Genomic DNA, 19,624 nt, shown 5'->3' with positions numbered 1-19,624 from the left:
TCCCGAAGGACTATTAGTTTCGTTTTGGCATTTTGCGTCGGACTCATAAATGTCGGTTCACTTTTCAAACTGTTGCCACAAAATGTTAGAGTCCTGCATTATATTTGAAGAAATTAAATAATGAAAAATCTGCATAAATGTATGTATATTTCTCGTATTGTGATAAAACAACGGTACACAGAGTCATCGAATTTTGAATAACGTAATCCTCCAACGAATATGAGCATGTGGAAGACCAAATTTGAAATTTGAAATAACGTAATCCTCCAACGAATATGAGCATATGGAAGACCAAATTTGAAATTTGTTTTATGATCGATTTCCTATTTTTTAAAACTTTGACGAATTTTTGATTAACAAACTCAAGGATTTCAAAGCGAGCAATGGCAACGTTGTGCAGAAAAAACATTTTTATCTCCAGCGCGTGAGTCTCTGTATCGGAAATTCTAAAGATATGCTCGTTTTAAAACTATTTTGCGATATTGCTGTTGCACTGGATCTTATGGTTTAAGTGCGAGGAACATGATATTTAATAAAGAAAGATAACACACAAAATGTTAAAAAACGCCCCTTTGGACGTAATTTAAAATCTGAAACATTTCAGATTTTTTTTTTTTTTTTTTTTCCCTTAAACGATGCAAGTAATAAAAATGTTTTTTATATGTAAGGTATTTTTGTGTTGCTTGCATTTAAGAATTAGTAACTATTTAAAGTTAATTCGTTATTAAAAACTATATTTTTATCATTTAAAAAGTCTTTTTAACATTGTGAAAAATCTCCTGATTTCTTAAAAAATTCTTCTGATTTTTTAGTGTCGTAGGTTGGCAAGTATGTAATATGATAAATACTGATAGTTAAGAAACAAACAAGTCGGCAAACATTATCAACACATGAAAAGAAAACGCATTTTATCAATTTAAAATACGAATTTTAATTATTAGATAAGGATTGCATGACAATTAAAGAAATAAAATACTTAATTCTTAATTTGTTTTTAGATTTTTTAAAAACTGAACAAGAACTGCAGGGACTTGAACCTCGCGTTCCCGGAAAATTTTGGTGCAGTCAAAGATGAGCAGGGTGAGCGGTTCCATTTGAAGGTTATAGAGGCACCCGTAGCAAGGTAAATGGCATGTACATATGATAACTGACTATTGTTGGATCATCAAACGAAAATATCCATAAATTAACTCCAGAAAAAGCCTGTGATAAGGTCACATAAAAGAAGAAGAGACTGAAGATTAATATGGACAAGGATGTCTCGTGAGCATAAGCTGAAAATTATTGTTTTTTAACTTACAAATACGTTTTCAGTAGTTGTTAAAATAGTCTTTATTAAAATAATTAAATCGTTGGCAATGTTAAAAACGCAAGCTCGAGAGCCACGAATTGCTCTCGCACGTAAAATGTATAGAATTTGATTTTAAGAAAAAAGATTTAGGTTTTTCTCTTCTGAATTGTATGTAGCCTTTTTGGGGGAGGGGGGCGTTCAATAAAATTTTCATGTGGTGTTCCGTCCTTAGCGTTTTCAATGGAGTTCAACACCATACCGTTGAAGCATTAACACTACACCACAGCAGTAAATATTAAAAGTTGGTGACAGTTTTAAGGATTGTTCCTGAGAGTAAATTTAGGAACGGACATTTTCGCCTGTGAACTGGAGTTTTATGTGAACAGTCAAGACTTTCTTCTCTTCAAGAGCGATCTAATTTTGCGTGCAAGGACAGTTCGCGTGGTGAAGCCTCTTCATTGACAAGTGACAGTGTGTCAGAAGGGAACGCTGGAGGAAGCGTGATCTAGTGCCGCAAAATAGTGAAATTTCCCGGAAGAATATCCGAGTAGTGCCAGGAGAGTCAATTGAAGGCGTCTTCAAAATTGGTGAGTACCATTTTTGTGATTTTGGAGAAGTTATGCCAGTTATTCGAGACTAGGTTTATTTTGGATATATTTCTGTTCTTGGGGATCAAAAGTTTTCTGGTGGTTATTGAAAGTTAAGCTTGTGGTTACTGTTGCTAATTGAAATTAAATTGTTTGTTCTATTGTTTTAGTAACTGTTTAAATTGTATGAAGTATTGTAGCGGTGTGCTTTAGAAAAATTAAGTTTTTAAATCAGTCCAGAGTTAGAGGACAATATTTATATAGTTGATATAGAGCAGGAAAAGGTTGCATTAGCATTTTTTTATATACGCTTTGTATGTAGGCATAGGTATTATCATTAAGTGTTGTAAGGCAATTTGTGTTCAGAATTGTTAGGGAATTATTCAGTTTTGGAGAGATAGACCTGTTGTTGTTTTTGTGTTATTGTATTTTGGGGTAGGTTATTTTTCTTTAATTTTCCATAATGGGTGAGTTTATGAGGAAATTTACTAAAGCTCTGCTATTGGAGTTAGCGGAGGAGTTTGAAACAAATGTATCTCAGGCAAATAGAGTAAGAGAAATTAGGCAGGCTATTCTAAATGCCGAGGACTATGAAGAAGAAGCTGCGAAAGAATACGCGGCAAGAATTTGGGCTGCGGCTGAGCAGAGAAAAGCAGAAGAAATAGCCGAACAAGAGAGAGCAGAACGGGAACGTGAACAAGAGAGAGCAAAGCGGGAACGTGAACAAGAGAGAGCAAATCGGGAACGTGAACAAGAGAGAGCAGAACGGGAACGTGAACAAGAGAGAGCAGAGCGGGAACGTGAACAAGAGAGAGCGGAACGGGAACGGGAGCTAGTTTTTGAATTGGAAAGGTTAAAACTGATGAATGTGGTTCAGACTAATAGCCTAGCTTCCACGGTTTCGAAAGTTGAACAATCTAGAGAAAAAAAAGGTTAATTTGAAAGATCTAGTACCGCGTTTTGAACCGAATAATATAGATATTTCATTATTCTTTATGCTATTTGAGAAACAAGCTCAAAAAGAGAACGTTAATGAGATTGATTGGGTCTCGCAAATAATTCCTTTATTACCTCACGATGTAGCCCTGTTAATAGTGAAAGAACCAGCGGATAAAGGGAATGATTATCAGCATGTTAAGAAATTACTCATATAGAGATTCAAGCTTAGTTCTTGGGCACTAAAAACAAAATTTGAAGAACATTCTAGAAAAAACGGAATGTTATGGGTGGATTTAGTGTATGAATTGAGAGTGTATTTAGAGAATTGGTTGGATTCAGTAGAAGTTCAAGATTTTGAAAGTCTTAAGGAACTTATGCTCACTGAGCAAATTAGGCGGCGAGTCCCTCTAGAAATAAGAGAGCACTACTTAGACAATTGGGAAGAATTTAAAACAGCTTTTATTTTAGCAGAGAAATGCGACAAGTATGAAGCTTTGCGAAGAGATACGAGGAAGTTAGAACAGAGAGCGGGGTTAAAGAAACCATTTGAGAAAGATAGAGAGCGGTATATAAATTCTAACTGTAGCTATAATCAGAAAAGTAGTGGTCATCAAAGAATTACATCAGAGGAGCATAGAAAAGTGGAGGCTCCTTAAAAAAAGCAAGTTTTCAATGAAGCAGGCTTCGAGAAACAGCGGAAAATAAGGTGTTACCAATGTGGAAAGGAAGGACATATCCGACCTAACTGTCCGTCGCTGGAAAAGAATAAGGCTAATCTGGTGAATAATATAGGAACGGAGAGTTGAGGAAAATGTTTTGAGCCGTATTTCAAGAAAGCAGTAATTAATGGGATAGAGAGAGAATATCTGAGAGATAGTGGAGCTGGTATAGATCTGTGTAATAGTACTTGGATTAATACTAGTGACTTAGTAGGGGAAACTGTATGGGTGAAACAGCCTTTGGGCACAGAATGTAAATGTTTACCTTTGGCGAAAGTCACCATTGAAGGTGATTTTGGTGTGGTCACCACAAAGGCAGCGGTTACTCCGGTAGAGTTAGATAAAGAGTACTATTTGTTAGGGAATAAAACTGCACAGTTTATTGAGGAAATTAGGGAACGACCGGTTCTCTTGAATGCTGTGGAGACTCGTAGTCAGGTGCATGCGCGCAGGAGTTTAAGAGAGAGCGAGCATTCGGAAGAAAGGAAGTTAACCAGTAATACGGAGGAGGCAATTAAAATTGCAGACATCAGTTTAGAAGAAAGGTCTATCCTTGCGGATGTTTCGCCAGCAGAATTCTTGGAAGCACAAAAAACTTGCGCTAGTTTAGCGATCCTGTGGAAGAAAGGGGAAAGTGAAAATGAAAAAAGAGTTTATAATAGTCAAGGAAAGACTATTCAGAGTGGCAGGTTCTAAAAAAAGGGAAGATAAGCGTCAGCTGTGTGTGCCTCTCGTTTTTAGGAAAGGGATCTTGAAGTTATGCCACGAGGAAATCTCTGGTCATTTAGGGGTAACAAAAACCAAGGATAGAGTTTTTACACACTATTTTTGGCCTAATTGCTACCAGGAAATTGAAGAATTTGTGAGGAGGTGCGATATTTGTCAGCGTGTAGGTCACAATAAGGATAAAAAGAAAGCCCCTGTGAAGATTGTGCCTGTTATATCAGAAGTGTTTAGCAGATTAAATATTGATGCAGTAGGACCTCTGATCCCTAGTTCGCGTGAAAATAAATACTTAATTACGTCTATTTGTGTTGCTTCCAGATGCCATTCCTGTACAGAATTTAAACTCTAAATGTGTGATCAAGCCTTGATACAAATCTTTTGTAGATCAGGTTACCCTAAGGAAATTCAGTGTGATTTGGGTAGATCGTTTACCAGTGAACTTACATCTGAGTTTTTTAGCAAGTTCGTAATTAAGATGTATCATTCCTCTGTGTATCACCCTCAAAGCAATTCCGATGAAAGGTTGCATTCCACCTTGAAAAGGGTATTGAAGGCTTTGTGCTTGGAAAGCGGGAAGGACTGGGAAGAATGTTTGCCATGCGCCCTCAGAACTGTTAGCCATGAGAGCACAGGTTTTAGTCCCTGCGAGTTAGTACATGCAAAAAATTTGAGAATGCCTCAAACGATTGTGTATGAAAACTGGCTAGAGGAAGAAAGTTTTGACCCCACTGTGGTCGAGTATGTTCTAGACTTAATAGACAGATTAAAGAAGTGTCAGGAGCTGGCTGTAGAGAGGATGAAATAGAGTGTCGGAGTAAAGGAAACTCTGGTATGATCGCAACGCTGTTACGAGAAGGTTTAAGGTCGGAGATCTCGTGCTTGTTTTAGCCACGTCTAAACCATACAAAATGGCTCTGAACTGGATAGAGCCAGGTAAAGTAACTAGTGTGATTTCCGAAACCAGTTATACGGTAGAGATTCCGGGTAAGCGTAGCAGTGACACCATTTATCACGTAAATTTGATGAAACCTTATTATCACCGCCCCGAGTGAATCTTGTGATGGAGGAGGTAATGGAAGATATTGAGGGAGAACTGTATATTCCTTATCCCTTGGCTGATCCAACTCAGGTAGATTTTTGGAAAATAGTTGGAGATAGTAAGCTAGAAGAAAGAGCTTCGGCAGAGGAAATAGGAAAATTCCAAGAAGTTATAAGGAAGTATTGAGCGGTGTTTTCGTCCGACCCCGGCTGTACGTTTTTGGTCGAAATGGATATTAAATTGTTGGATGAGACTCCGGTTAGAGTCAGGCCTTACCGAATGTCGGCGAGACAAACCGACATCCTAAAAGAAGAAATTAGGCGGTTGCTTGAGTTAGGAGTCATAGAAGTCGGACAATCTGATTATGCTTCACCTATGATCTTAGTAGAGGTCCCAGGTAAGGATCCTCGTCCTTGTATAGACTACAGAAAATTAAATTCAAAAACTATGACCGAATTTTTCCCTCTTCCCAATAGGCCCATCAGCGGCCGAGCGGTAAAGTCGCTGAACACTGGTAGTTCGGTCCGAGGTTCGAATCCCGCGAACGGGCTGGCTGCATGGGCGTTTTCGTGGTTTTCCCCATGTGTAACGTGTATACGAGCCAGTTTCCCTTAGAAAGTCCTCCACGAAGGCATCCCTCCCCTTAGGCAGATAGCCCTCGAGGCTTTGCCGTAATCACACACACACACACCCTCTTCCCAATATTGAAGAAGTGGTAGAAAAAGTCAGCGCAGCTCCATTTATCACAATCATGGATCTAACCAAAGGATACTTCCAGATACCACTCACAGAGCGTGCACGGAGGTATGCCGCATTTGTGACGCCTTTTAGATCTTTCATCCCGAAGAAAATGATGTTTGGGCTTTTAAATGCGCCTTTCTATTTTTGTAAATTGATCGCTCAAGTTTTAGGAGGGCTGGACAATTTTGTTCTACCATATATTGACGACATCGCAGTCTTTTCGCCGACTTGAGACAGGCATATGAAGGATTTGGATGTGGTTTTAGGTCGCCTTCAGGAGGCTAAATTGACTGTTAAGCCCTCGAAATGCAAATTCGCACAAGACCATGTGAAATTTCTGGGTCATGAAGTAGGGTCTGGGAAAAGGTGGCCTAGTGAGGCCAAGATTCAAACAATCAGAGATTTTCTGATCCCCACTACTAAAACACAGATACGTAGCTACCTTGGTACTGTGGGCTACTATGCAAGGTACATAAAAGACTACGCCCGTATTGCGGCACCTTTGACAGATGCTTTGAAGGGGAAAAGCAAAAAAGTGATTTGGGCAAAAGAGTGCGACGAGGCTTTCAATAAACTGAAGACCAAACTAGTAAAAAGGTTTTATTTGCACCAGATTATTCTAAAGAATTTATTGTGCAGACAGATGCCAGCTTATATGGTGCGGGTATTGTGTTGTCTCAAATTCAGGATATGAAGGAACACCCTATACTGTATCTTAGCAAAAAGTTTACTAAAGCGGAGCGAAATTATACACTGACTACCAATAAGTATTTGGACACCTATGCAAATGACGATATCTGCGGTCCCAAGGTACGCCACAGACTCCGCCGGTATATATCGTGTAGGAAACAGCATCGGCTTTAGTCGCATGCAAGATGCCTCGCAGTTCGGAGCTCTCTGATTTCGAGAAAGGTATAATTATCGGGTATCACAAATGTGGCCGATCCTTAAGGGACATATCTAGCGATCTGAAGTACCCAATATCGACAGTGGCCTATGTGATTAAGAATTGGAAGGTGAGGGGTGATTGTCGGAATATGCCCCGAGTCGGCAGACCAACGAAACTGGGGGTTAGATACCAACGAGTGCTGTTCAGAGAAATTCGGAAGAACCGCACCCAACCGATAGCCCTCATCCGCGAGGAGTTTCAACAGGTATCCGGGAGTATTGTTTCAATGAATACCATCCGAAAGGAAGCACATCTGCTTGTTTTCCATCGTCGTGCTGCTGCCGATAAGCCATTGATCAGAAAGTCCAACCGCGCTGCTCGGTTAATGTGGTGCAAAGCACATTGAAATTGGACCGTAGATCAGTGGAAAGGGGTTCTTTGGAGTGACGAATCAAGGTTCACCCTTTACCGCTCGGATGGCAGGGTCTGGCGTCTACCTGGAAAACGTCTCCTACCAGAATGCATTGTGCCAACAGTCAAGTTCGGCGAAGGTGGAATTATGGTCTGGGGGTGTTTCTCCTGGTATGGGCTGGGGCCCTTGGTTCCCATTCATGGTAAGCTCAACTCCGATGCCTACTGCACTATTTTGGCACTATTTTGGATGACAATGTGCTTCCTACGTTGTGGCAGTTTTACGGGATGGACCCCTGTTACTTTCAGGACGACAATGCCAGTTGTCATGTTTCGACGTTAACCAAGGCTTGGTATGGTGCCAATGGAGTTCATCGAATGGAGTGGCCTGCCCAGAGTCCAGACCTGAATCCTATCGAGAACCTCTGGGACGAGTTGCATCGCCGAATTCAGGGGTGCACTACCCGTGCAAAATCGGTGAAGGAACTTCTATGTCTTATCGAAGCCGAGTGGAAGAAAATACCACTAGCTGTCATACAATGACTTGTGGAAAGTATGCCGCGGAGGGTCCACGCTGTAATTACCTCTCGTGGAGGTCCTACCAACTATTGATTTTGAATAAAGTTAGTTTTTCTTTTCTATCACAGGTGTCCAAATACTTATTGGTAGACAGTGTAGCACCATTGAAAGAGAACTAGCGGTCATTATTTATGGACTGAAGAAACTAAGTCATTACTTAAACGGACAAAAATTCATATCCAGACGGATCATAATCCTTTGACTTTTTTGAACAAAATGAAGGGATCAAATTCTCGTTTGACTCGCTGGCCATTGTGTCTTCAACAGTTCAACTTTGAAATTGTTCATAGGCCAGACAAACTACACGGTAATGCAGACGGCTTGAGTCGTGCCCTAGTCTAGTGACTGAATATCACTAGTGGATACAAATAAGGTAAAAAGTAATGAAAATGGGGGGAAATGATTTTTGTAGAGTTTTGGAATTATATTTGTGTAGATTCAAAATTGTTTGCATTGTGTGTTTCATTTTGAAAAAAATTTTTAGAATTAAATGTTTTATCTTAAGTATTAGCATTGTGTAAAATTTGAGGAATATGCTTTGTATAAGGCACACATTAGGAGTAGTTTAAATTATTTTTGTTGTATTTGTGCGATTATGTTATCTAAAAATAAGTGCAGGGTAATGTAACTGGCTTCTCTATTATCACTTAAATGGTTACCACTTGTGTTTTGAAAGCAGTGAAATGTATTTAGAATTTTTCCTTCCATAGTCAAGAAAAATTTCTTTATGAGAGGATCTTTATGATTTCTTCTGAATTGTATGTAGCCATTTTTTGGGGGCGATCAATAACATTTTCATGTGGTGTTCCGTCATTATCGTTTTCATTGGAGTTCAACACCATACCGTTGAAGCATTAACACTACACCACAAGCCATAAGCAAGAATTTCTACCTTTGGATATATATGTTTCCCTTTGGTGGTAAAAAAAAAAAAAAAAAAAAAAAAAACCTTACTATTTGTATGAACGAAATTTAACTTGCAGTAACTATACATATATGGCCTCTGTAGGAATAAAACTATTCCTTATGAACAGTATATTTAGTAAATCGGCTATCTACCAAATGCATCTCTTCGTTGTTCCCTTTGTAAATTTTGCAGCAAAGTTCTGTATTACCGCAAAAATTTTGCCGAAGTTTGTTCCATTGCTGGCAAAATCCAGAAGCACGCATTTTAAAATTAAGTTTAGGACGACCCCTCCCAAAAAAATCGATTTGTTTATATAAACTGTTGAAACTTGGAATACTGCAAAATTTAACGCATACAAAAATGACGACGTTGCTTAACTGAAGTATCATTATGCGCATAGTTTCCAGAGTTTGGCACATTCTAAAAATTTGCTGTTTCTAGTAACTATTCTATATTTTAGTAACTGATAGTTCTATTAAGGTGGTTCTGGTATCATCTAAGTACCAGGAATCCTTAGTTATACTGTGCTGCTGAAAGTAATTTAATTACTGTCAAACAATTTGTTTATCGCGGCGTGAATTTCAGATTTTTTCCTAGTATTTTTAAATTTTTCTTGCAAATTTCTGAATTATTTTGTGTATTTAAATACATTCAGTAATATCATCCATGCATGATTGCATGCGAAAAAAATATATTGGAAAATAATTTTTTCCATACTTTATATCAGAATTTCGAACCTGAGTCCCTCAAATTTTGTAAGAATTCCGGAATAAGAGAGAATGTTGTTTCTCAATGAAGAAAATCTGTTATGTGCAATATAGTAAGTACATCAAAAGGTTGTCTGTTATGCCAATCTTGATCTCATATAACGACATTAGTAAATTTCCAAAATTTGACTGCTTTGTAAATATTCGGTACCAGGCCAAAACTAAGAACCTACATTTTTTATTCTGTACATTTGAATCCATTATCAATCTTATTTATGGTTATTTTATGCTAAAAGAAACATTTACTTCTTTGGCGGGGGAGGATGAATATATGAACATTACTCTGAGGAAGTCGTATTCCCCCCCCCCTTCAAAATTAAATATGGATAAATTATTTGCTTCTTATCTCCTAGATTCTTCGCCCCCCCCAGGAATGTTATTGTATGTTGCTAGGCTGTGAAATGGTAGAAATAAATGAATTCCGTATGAACATTTAGCGATTTCCTCGTGATAGTGCTCTTAATTTTGGTCTTTTATTTTTGCGAAAAATTACTGCCGTAGTTATTAATTTTTTACATTACGTGTTTAATTTTTCTCTCTTATATGTCTGTTTTGCAATGGAATATTTATTTTGTATTTTAATATACGTTTAGCTTTCTTGATTATATCTTTTCATGCTTTTTGACTAATTATAATTTTCTGTGCATGAAGTAATGAGAGTGAGCTAATGTACATATTCCGATATGTTTTGTGTTATGTCGTGTATCTTTAATAAAGGTAACATATGATCAGAATTTTGCTTACAAATATAAAAAAAGATCAGCATGCATATAAATACATAGTCATGTGAGACCTGTGCTGAAATCGGCAGGGCCGTTCCTAGGCAATTGGCTGCCCGCGTACTTTTCTGATTGCCGCCCGCCAAATTAAAAAAAAAAGCTCAAAGATTAATAAAATTTTTATTTCGTACTGACTAAGTACTTACATAAGCCAAATTGTATAAGAAGTACGTAAAATGAATTAAAAAATATTTAGGCGTGCTGTCGCGAGAATCCGGGCCGCCCGCGTCTAGGAACAGCCCTGGAAATCGGATCTTCTTGAAATTTGCATCTTGATATAGCACCTACTACTAGTTTATGACCGTTAAAAAAAAATAGTTGTTCGCAGAACGTTGCATTGGAGTGAATAATATTTGGAAACTTAATTAGTTAAAAACCTTGATAAAAAAAATCTCTGAGCAGCTTTAAACAAAAATTCATTTTTCTGCTTTTTGGCTGAATGCCTATTCATTAAAATGTAAATACTTACACGCACATACATATTACGTGAAATGAAATACATTCCGGTGACCTCGGAGATCACGTGAATTATGTATAACTATAATGTAAACAAACAAGGCAGATGACGTCAGAGATACGTGCCCATGCACCTTATAAGAAATAGACTAACCCAAATGGGTTTTCTCCCTCATCTGAGGCGTTCACGGCTGTCACCTTGATCACATCCGAAGGAGTAGGGACGACTTGCAGAAATTTAACAGTGAAATTTAACAGTGCCTGTTGCAGCGTGTATAATTGTCAAGAAAAAGCTGGTTGTAGCGCCTCATTTCACAAATTAGAATTTCTCCATATTTTTATTTTTCAAATTGAGATTCATTTAAAAAAATTAGCATATTTATGAAGCATAACTAACGTTCCAAATAATTATAAAGCTATTGCATGCTTTCAGGGCTGGAGATTTTTTTTAGCTTTTCCTATGCTGTAAGGAAATTTGTAACTATTTCTATTAGAAAATAATATTTTAAATCTGAACTAATAGAAAATTTCAAACAAGCAATTTTCTTTTGCAATTTTTATGCTTTTTATTGGTGTAAATAAGTAAAAAATACTAAAATATTTAAAAACGAATTTTTGAAAGTTTTGTTTAAAATTCTAAATTGTGCTGCTTTTTTAAAATTATAGATGAATATTATAGCACAATTTCTATAAAGGAATTTTATTTCAATTATATTTCATAATACATCATAGTGATAAACACTTTTGACTCCTTAATAATTTTTATGCATTTAATTCTAATATTAAAATTGTATTTAACCGTAATAATTAATTTTGTTTGTATTTTATAGTGATTATTTTTCTAATTTATTTTTAGTTCTGCATAAGATTTTTTTTTATTTACTGTTAATTTAATTGATTAGCCCAAAGGGGCGGTAGCCTAGAAAGGCTGTTAGTTTCGAAGCTGCATTTTGCGATGTTTTACTGTAAATGTCCGTATCTCCTTGCAAATTGTTGTTACCAAATATTATCGCCCTGTATTATATTTAAAGAAATTAAATAATGAAGAATCTGTATGTTTCTCGCACTGTGACAAAAACGACAGTATCTAGAGCCATCAAATTTTGAATAATGTAATCCTCCACCCGAACATGGGCATCTGGACGGCTGAATTTCGAATTTGTTTTAATCTATTTCATATTTTGTAAAACTTTAACGAATTTTTGATTAACAAACTCAACGAGTTCAGAGAGAGCACTGTACGCAAAATAACAGTTTTATCTCCAGTGCGGAAAGTACGGGAGACAGGTTATACCAAATGTGTAAGCAGCGGTCACGCAAAGTCGAGATATTCCGACATGGTGGTGGTTGAGCTATGAGCTGCCGCTCCATGACATCCCAAATGCGCTCTATCACGTTAAAATTCAGCGAATCAGGTGGCCAGGACATTAACTGGAATTCATCCCTTTGTTTCTCGAACCACTCCGACACAATTCGAGCCTTGTGATATGGGGCGCTATCCTGCTCGAAGAATCCATTTCCAGTTGGGAAGATAGACGTCAGGTAAGGATGCAACTAATCCGCAGTTATATTCAGATAGTCCGTAGCTTTCATGCCTGCACCACAACTAAGAGTCTTAGAGCCGCCCATGAAAACATAATGCCGCCACTACCAGCCTGTGTACCTACCTGCTGTACAAGGAGGAGCAACCATTCGCCTGGAAAGCGTAGCTTGACACGACCATCGACGTAATGAAGGAGAAATCGTGACTCATCCGACGAGGAAATTGACATTTACGCATGGTCTATGCTCGTTGTTCCCGGTCCCACCAGGGGGGTATTCCACAATATACCAGATCGTCTTTAATTTTACCATATTTGTTTCAAAGCATCATTTACTATCAATCTTATCTAATTTTACTTTATTTGTAAGTAAGTTCATAAATTTTGTGTTTAGGGTTTTTACCAATTTATCAACATAAAGATGTTTATACAAGAATTAAGCGTGAAAAAAATGCGCAAAATGTAGTAAAAAAGTGCTTTAAAGAGATATACTGAATCTTTATTTGAAAAAACTGTGATTTTCAAAATCTCTTCACTTATACAACGCATAACATTTAATAATTAAAAACAGTTATGTGATACAAACGCCATAGGTTTCAATGTTAAGGTAAGCCAGATCGTCCCTACTCCTTCTTGCGGACATGTGGGTGACGCGCGCTCCTCCCATTGGGTTAGTCTAGGTGGCCCATGGACCTTATAAGAAATAGACTAACCCAATTGCGTTTCCTCCCTTGTCTGGCGCGTTCCCGGCTGTCACCTTGATCACATCCGGAGGAGTAGGGACGACTTCCAGAAATTAGCAATGGTTGGCTATTGCAGCGCCTACAATTGTCACGAAAAAGCTGGTGGTAGTGCCTCATTTCACAAGTAAGAATTTTTAAATATTTTTATTTTTGACACTGAGATTGCTTTTTAAATACTTAGCATGTTTTTCAAGGATAATTAACGTTCTAAATAATTATAAAGCTGTTGCATGCTTTCAGGCTTGTATATATTTTTAGCTATTCCTTTGATGTAAGCGAATTTATAACTTCTTCTTTTAGAAAATAATATTTTAAATCTGAACTAACAGAAAAATTCAACCAAGTGATTTTCTCTTACAATTACTAAAACTATAACTAATACTAAACTATAGCTAAATACTAAAATGCCTAAAAATGAATTTTTGAAAGTTTCTCTTTAAAATTTATAATTTGTTGCTGCTTTTTTAAATTATAGGCAAATTTTAATTCCTAACATTATAACTAGTCAAAAATAAGAATATTTCAGAACGAAAAGTATACATCTTATATAGCTGGTTTTGTTATTAAAAGCTTAGCTTATAAAGTAAAATGTAATATCTGTTTCTCAGCTTTAGTTTCAACAGAACCATATGATGGTTTGCTAGGTTTCAAATATTATAAATGTAAAGGTTTGACTTCTCCTTCCAGTGATGTCCGAATGATCTGCAAAAATGCAGAAATAATTTTGACTGAAAAGGAGTTTAAATTAAATAAAAAAATATTATAAATTTCATGACTCTAAAAGTCTTAAAAACGTAGGAACACATATATTTCCTTCTCTTCAAGACCATATTTATGATAATGAGCCAGATAAAAACCACCTGATTAAATTAATTAAAGCAGTGATATTTCAATATTTAAAAATCAGAATGCATCATGCAGTTGCATGTTACAATGAATCTAAACAGAGAAAAAATATTCGAAGCAGATTTACTAAATTAATTTTATTTAAGCATCAATAAACCATATTATCTGTTTCTCTTCCTTTCTCTCTCTAAATATATATATATAGGTGTGTGTATTTACATTAATAGATAAATAGATATAATCTTGTTTTCACAAATATTTGAAATAAAAAACGAAGTAAGCGAATTTTTCAATGCAACAAATATCCTAAATTGTTTACTTTCATACATATGTATTTATGGATGTATAGTCATTCTGCTTAAAGTATTTACAGATATATAAAATTACAAGGTTACTTTAGGCGCATTAATAAAAATTTAAGATTGGACATATAATATCTTGTATTTTATAGTAATTATTTTTAAAAATTTATTTCTAGTTCCGCATAAGATTTTTTTATTTACTGCGAATTTTTAAAAAAATTTTCATTACACTCAGAAAAGTTTATGCTCCGAATTTTATGAGTTATTAATATTGTCATAAATGATCATCTTTTAATACCATAATAATTTTGAAAACAGAAAAAATAAATAAAACAATCCTTGGTTTTTATAAACATTTGAAATGATAAATATTTGCTACTACTGCCTGAAAATGTTCACAAAATTAAAAAAAAATTACCAAATCTTGTTTAATTTTACCTTATTTGTTTCATAGCATCATGTACTATCAATCTTACTTAAGTTTACTTTATTTGTAGGCAAAAGTAAATTCATAAATTTTTTGTTTAGAGTTTTTACCGTTTTATCAAAGTAATGATGTTTAGACAAGAATTACGCTTATGCTCAAAATGCAGTAAAAAGATACTCAAAATGCACTAAAAAGTGGTTTCATGAGATATATAAAATCTTATTAGCAAAAACTGTGATTTTTATTATCTCATCATTTATACAACGTATCACATTTAATAATTAAAAAGAGTTATGTGATACAAACGCCATATGTTTCAATGTTACGATAAACTAAATCGTCCCTACTCTCGCTTCCCGACATGTGTGTGACGCACGCCCCGCCCACTGGGTTAGTCTATTTCTTATAAGGTCCATGAGGTGGCCACCATTGCGTCATATGAGAGGACGAACAGTTATAACTACGCCTTCTCCGGTATTCGAATCTGAGCCTATTGCTACGACAGTCAGTGTCACCAACCACTATACCGGCTGGACGGCTAAGTCTAGAACATTTACGTATGGAAGGTTTTTCGTTGAGGTGTAGTATGTCTTGAGTGCTGCTATGAGTAAATGTACGCTTACCCAGAGTGCAAGAGAGAAATATAGAAAGAATAAGGAAGATTTTAAAAGGAGCTATTCAAAATTTGAAAGATTTTGCAAAGACAATAATGAATATTATAAATACGAACAAAGAATACAACTGGAATTAGGCCCTGAGACTCAGATTTTGGATTTCAGCTGTTTTTTCTTTTAAACGACGAGCACGGTCGGACCGCTGGTCTTCGTTCATTGTTATATTGGCCAGTCCTAGTTTTTGGTCATATGGCTGGCTAGAAGGTGCGGGACTGTGCCCTTATATGATAATGTCTTAAGTGTTTGTAGCCCACCAGCGGCCGAGCGGTAAAGTCACTGAACACTGGTAGTTCGGTCCGAGGTTCGAGTCCCGCGAACGGGCTGGCTGCATGGGTGTGTTGCAACTCAACTCTGAGATCCGATGGCTGAGTGACGTCATCTCGAACTATGAACTCTCGCTAGAGATCACGAGAACTCGGAACTGAGAAGTCGCACGCTGCGTCGTGCGAACATTTAAACCTTTCATTATGTAAATATTCTGTAACCGTTTGCGTCTTCATTAAATATGTTTGTGTTAAGAAAGTTTATCATTTATGGATTATCCCTCTCAAGATTTTGCAGATGCACAACACAGAGAAGAATTCATCCAGTGGCCCTGGCCGAACCCATTGGAACAAGGTAAGCAGTTTTGTTTTACCTTGATTAATTAGTTAGAAGTAAGATAAAGAATATAAAATAATAATATTGTGGCGCCCAACGTGGGGCCATTGGGTTGAATTTGAACTGAATTGATTCATAGATTTTGCTTAAGCAAAAACATGGATTTAGACAAATTAAAAAAGAAACGATCTGCTATAAGAACAGTAGTTACGAGGCTAATAAATAAGATAGAAACAGAAATTGCTAATGAGGGGGATAAAAATGTAATTGAAGAAACGGTTGCTCAGTTACTTAGTAAAGAAGAAGAACTAATCTTATCGGATAATGGTATTGAAACTTTAATTGATGTAGCAAATTTAGAAGATGAAATAATGTGTAGAGAAGAGTATAAAAGTAAAATTATTATTTGGAAATTACGCGCGAAAAGATATTTAGATACTAATCCACATAGCGTTAATTCTACTTCATGTGGAAATGTCACTGAATCGCAAAACAAAAACTCCCGAAATTGGCCCTGGAAACATTTTCGGGAAAAGACGTGTGCAGTTGGCCCGGGTTTTGGGCACGATTTGAGACAGCTGTAGACGAAAACGAAAGTCTGCATGCAGTAGATAAATTTAACTATTTAAAGTCAATTCTTACTTCCGATGCAGAAACTGCAATACAAGGGTTGACGTTAACAGCAGAGAATTACGAAAAGGCTGTGAAAATATTAAAAGATCGTTTCGGACGCAAAGAACTCATAATCGATACCCATATGAACAATTTATTAACTCTGACTCCGGTTAAAAGGTCTTGCGATGTGACAGCACTTCGAAAATTATATGATCGTTGTGAAGTACAAATTAGAGAATTAGAATCGTGTAATATTTTACCGGATTCGTACAGTACCTTATTGTATCCGATATTAATAAAGGTGATTCCGAATGATTTAGCACTAGAATTTAATAGGAAATATGAAGATAATAATCAGACAAAAATTACGAATTTGCTCAATTTTCTAAGAAAAGAAATAGAAAGTCGAGAACGTACAGGATTTTTAATTAAGCGAACAGATTCTGAAGTCCCTGAAAAGAAATCCCATTTTGAAAAGAAGCGGCAGTTTGGAGAACGTTTTCGAGACAGCGAAAGAAATCGGGATTATAATAAGGGTAGAATTTCTTCAGCGGTAGCGTTAAACGCATCACTATCTAATAGCTGTTTATTCTGTTCTGAAAATCATACGTCAGAATCATGTCAAAGAACTGTGCCAGAGAAAAAGGATGCGTTAAGGCGAAGGGGTTCTTGTTTCAGGTGCCTCAAAAGACGCCATTTAGCTAGGATGTGCAAATCGAAACTAACTTGTGGTATTTGCGATCGGCGACATCATACATTGATACATTCAGACGAAATGGATGCGTCAGACAAGAGTCCCGTCCAAGGGGCAGTAGTCTCTTCTGTTTCCGATTGCGCAACAGCAAATAACTCATTTCTTCTGACAGCACGAGCTGAAATTATAAACACAGGCTATTGGCGCCAGCAAAGTGTTCGCTTGTTGTTTGATTTAGGATCGCAGCGAACATTTATTAGAGAGGACATCTGTAAGAAATTAAAACTTTCCGTTATTGGAGAAGAAAAAATAAAAATATTCTCTTTCGGCTGCACGACGTCTGAAGCGCAGAATGTTAAAAAAACCAGGCTCATTTTGCGTAATTCGAAGAATCGATATGAAATCAAAATAGAAGCTTTAATTATTCCTGTCATTAATGGATCACATATTCATTCCCCTAGAAATGAAATAGTTAATCTTATTAAAAACAGGGCATGCAACTTTCCGATGAATGGGGACCAGGGAATAAACCGCCGAAAATTTCTTTGTTGATAGGAGCGTATTTTTATTGGAAGATAGTTACGGGTAAGGTTCACAGATTGTCTAATTCCTTAGTAGCGGTTGAAACAAAATTGGGGTGGACCATTAGTGGAACCGAAAGGGCTTACAGAGTTTCACAAACTAATGTGAATACGATGGTTGTGGTTCATAATAATAAAGATACACAGAACGAATCACTGTCTAGTTTGCTGAAGAATCTCTGGGAGCTCGATTCTATGGGGATAAATTATGATTCGGATAAGGAACTCGAATTAGACGATAGTTTAGTTTTCGATAATTTCAAAAAATCTGTGAAATTTGAAAACAATCGTTATATGGTGCGCCTTCCTTGGAATCATAATTCAAATGAGCTAGGAGATAATCTGGAGATTGCTAAAATTAGATTTAAGAGTTTAAGTCGTAGATTTCAGAATAATCAACAGTTCTATGACAGATATCGCGAAGTAATTGATAGGTACTTAAAAGAAGGAATCGCCGAAGAGACTAACATTGAAATTGGACCAAAAACGTATTTTATGCCGCATCAAGCCGTTATAAGAGAAAACAAGGAAACTACAAAACTCCGTGTGGTTTTTGACGCTTCGTCACATGCGGAGAATTGTTTGTCATTAAATGACTGTTTACATTCAGATCCCAAGATGTGTCCAGACATACTGGAATTGCTCCTTAAGTTCCGTCAAAATCGAATTGCGTTTACAGCTGACATCGAACAAGCATTTTTGCAGATTTCTCTTGCTGATGAAGACAGAAACGCAGTCAAGTTTCTATGGAACGATGGTGAATTAAATGGAACCAAAATAAAGGCTCTTCGTATGACAAGGGTAATTTTTGGAGCAACATCTAGTCCGTTTCTTCTCAGAACAACTCTTAATGTGCTCGCTGACAAATACAAGTTACAGTATCCGAACGTATTTTCCATGCTAACTGAAAATATGTATGTTGACGATTTAATCGCTAGAGCAGATGAAGAATCAGAAACATTCGAGGAATCGAAACATATTAAACGCATACTGAAAGAAGGTGGATTTAACATGCGGAAGTGGAAAACGAATGAAACGAATTTACAAAGGGTATGGAATGAAGAAGATTTTTCACACGATTCGACTTGTTCTAAAGTATTGGGATACATATGGAATAGGTCAAATGATACATTTTTGATAGAAATTGAAGAGTTGGTAAAAGATGCCAAAAGGATAGATAACATACCAACTAAAAGGGAAATCTTGAGATTTGTAGGACGTTTCTTTGATCCACTGGGGTTTTTAAATCCATACACCATTCAAGCTAGGATTTTATTACAAGATTTATGGGAACAAAAGATAGCATGGGACACTGAAATACCAGAAAATCTCAGAAAGAATTGGCAAAGCTGGTGTGATGAATTAGCTCATATTTCTAGTTAAGAAATACCAAGACATCAGTTTGCAGGTGCTGGGAAAAGGGATATAAAGGATGGTTTACAGTTACACTGTTTCACAGATGCGAGTCAGAAGGCCTATGGGGCTGTTCTGTATTTTCGTTATTCGAAAAATGGAGTCATTCATACAATTTTCATTACATCAAAATCACGAGTAGCACCTTTGAAAAAAATTATCACTTCCCAGATTGGAATTGATGGGTGCTTTGATAGGCTCGCGCTTGTCAAATTACATTCAAAAGAAACTTCGGGACATTGATTTAATTGTATATATGTGGACCGATTCTAGTATAACGTTACACTGGATTAGAAGTGATGTGAAAAGGTGGAAGCCATTCGTTCAGAACAGAGTGAAGGAAATACAGAAGAATTCA

The sequence above is a fragment of the Stegodyphus dumicola genome, chromosome 4 (genome assembly GCF_044657685.1).
Source record: "Stegodyphus dumicola isolate Sdum_Otavi_A_Nest chromosome 4, ASM4465768v1".
NCBI classification, from domain to species: domain Eukaryota; kingdom Metazoa; phylum Arthropoda; class Arachnida; order Araneae; family Eresidae; genus Stegodyphus; species Stegodyphus dumicola.
The sequence above is the reverse complement of the archived record's forward strand: the minus strand, read 5'-3'. Positions refer to the sequence as shown.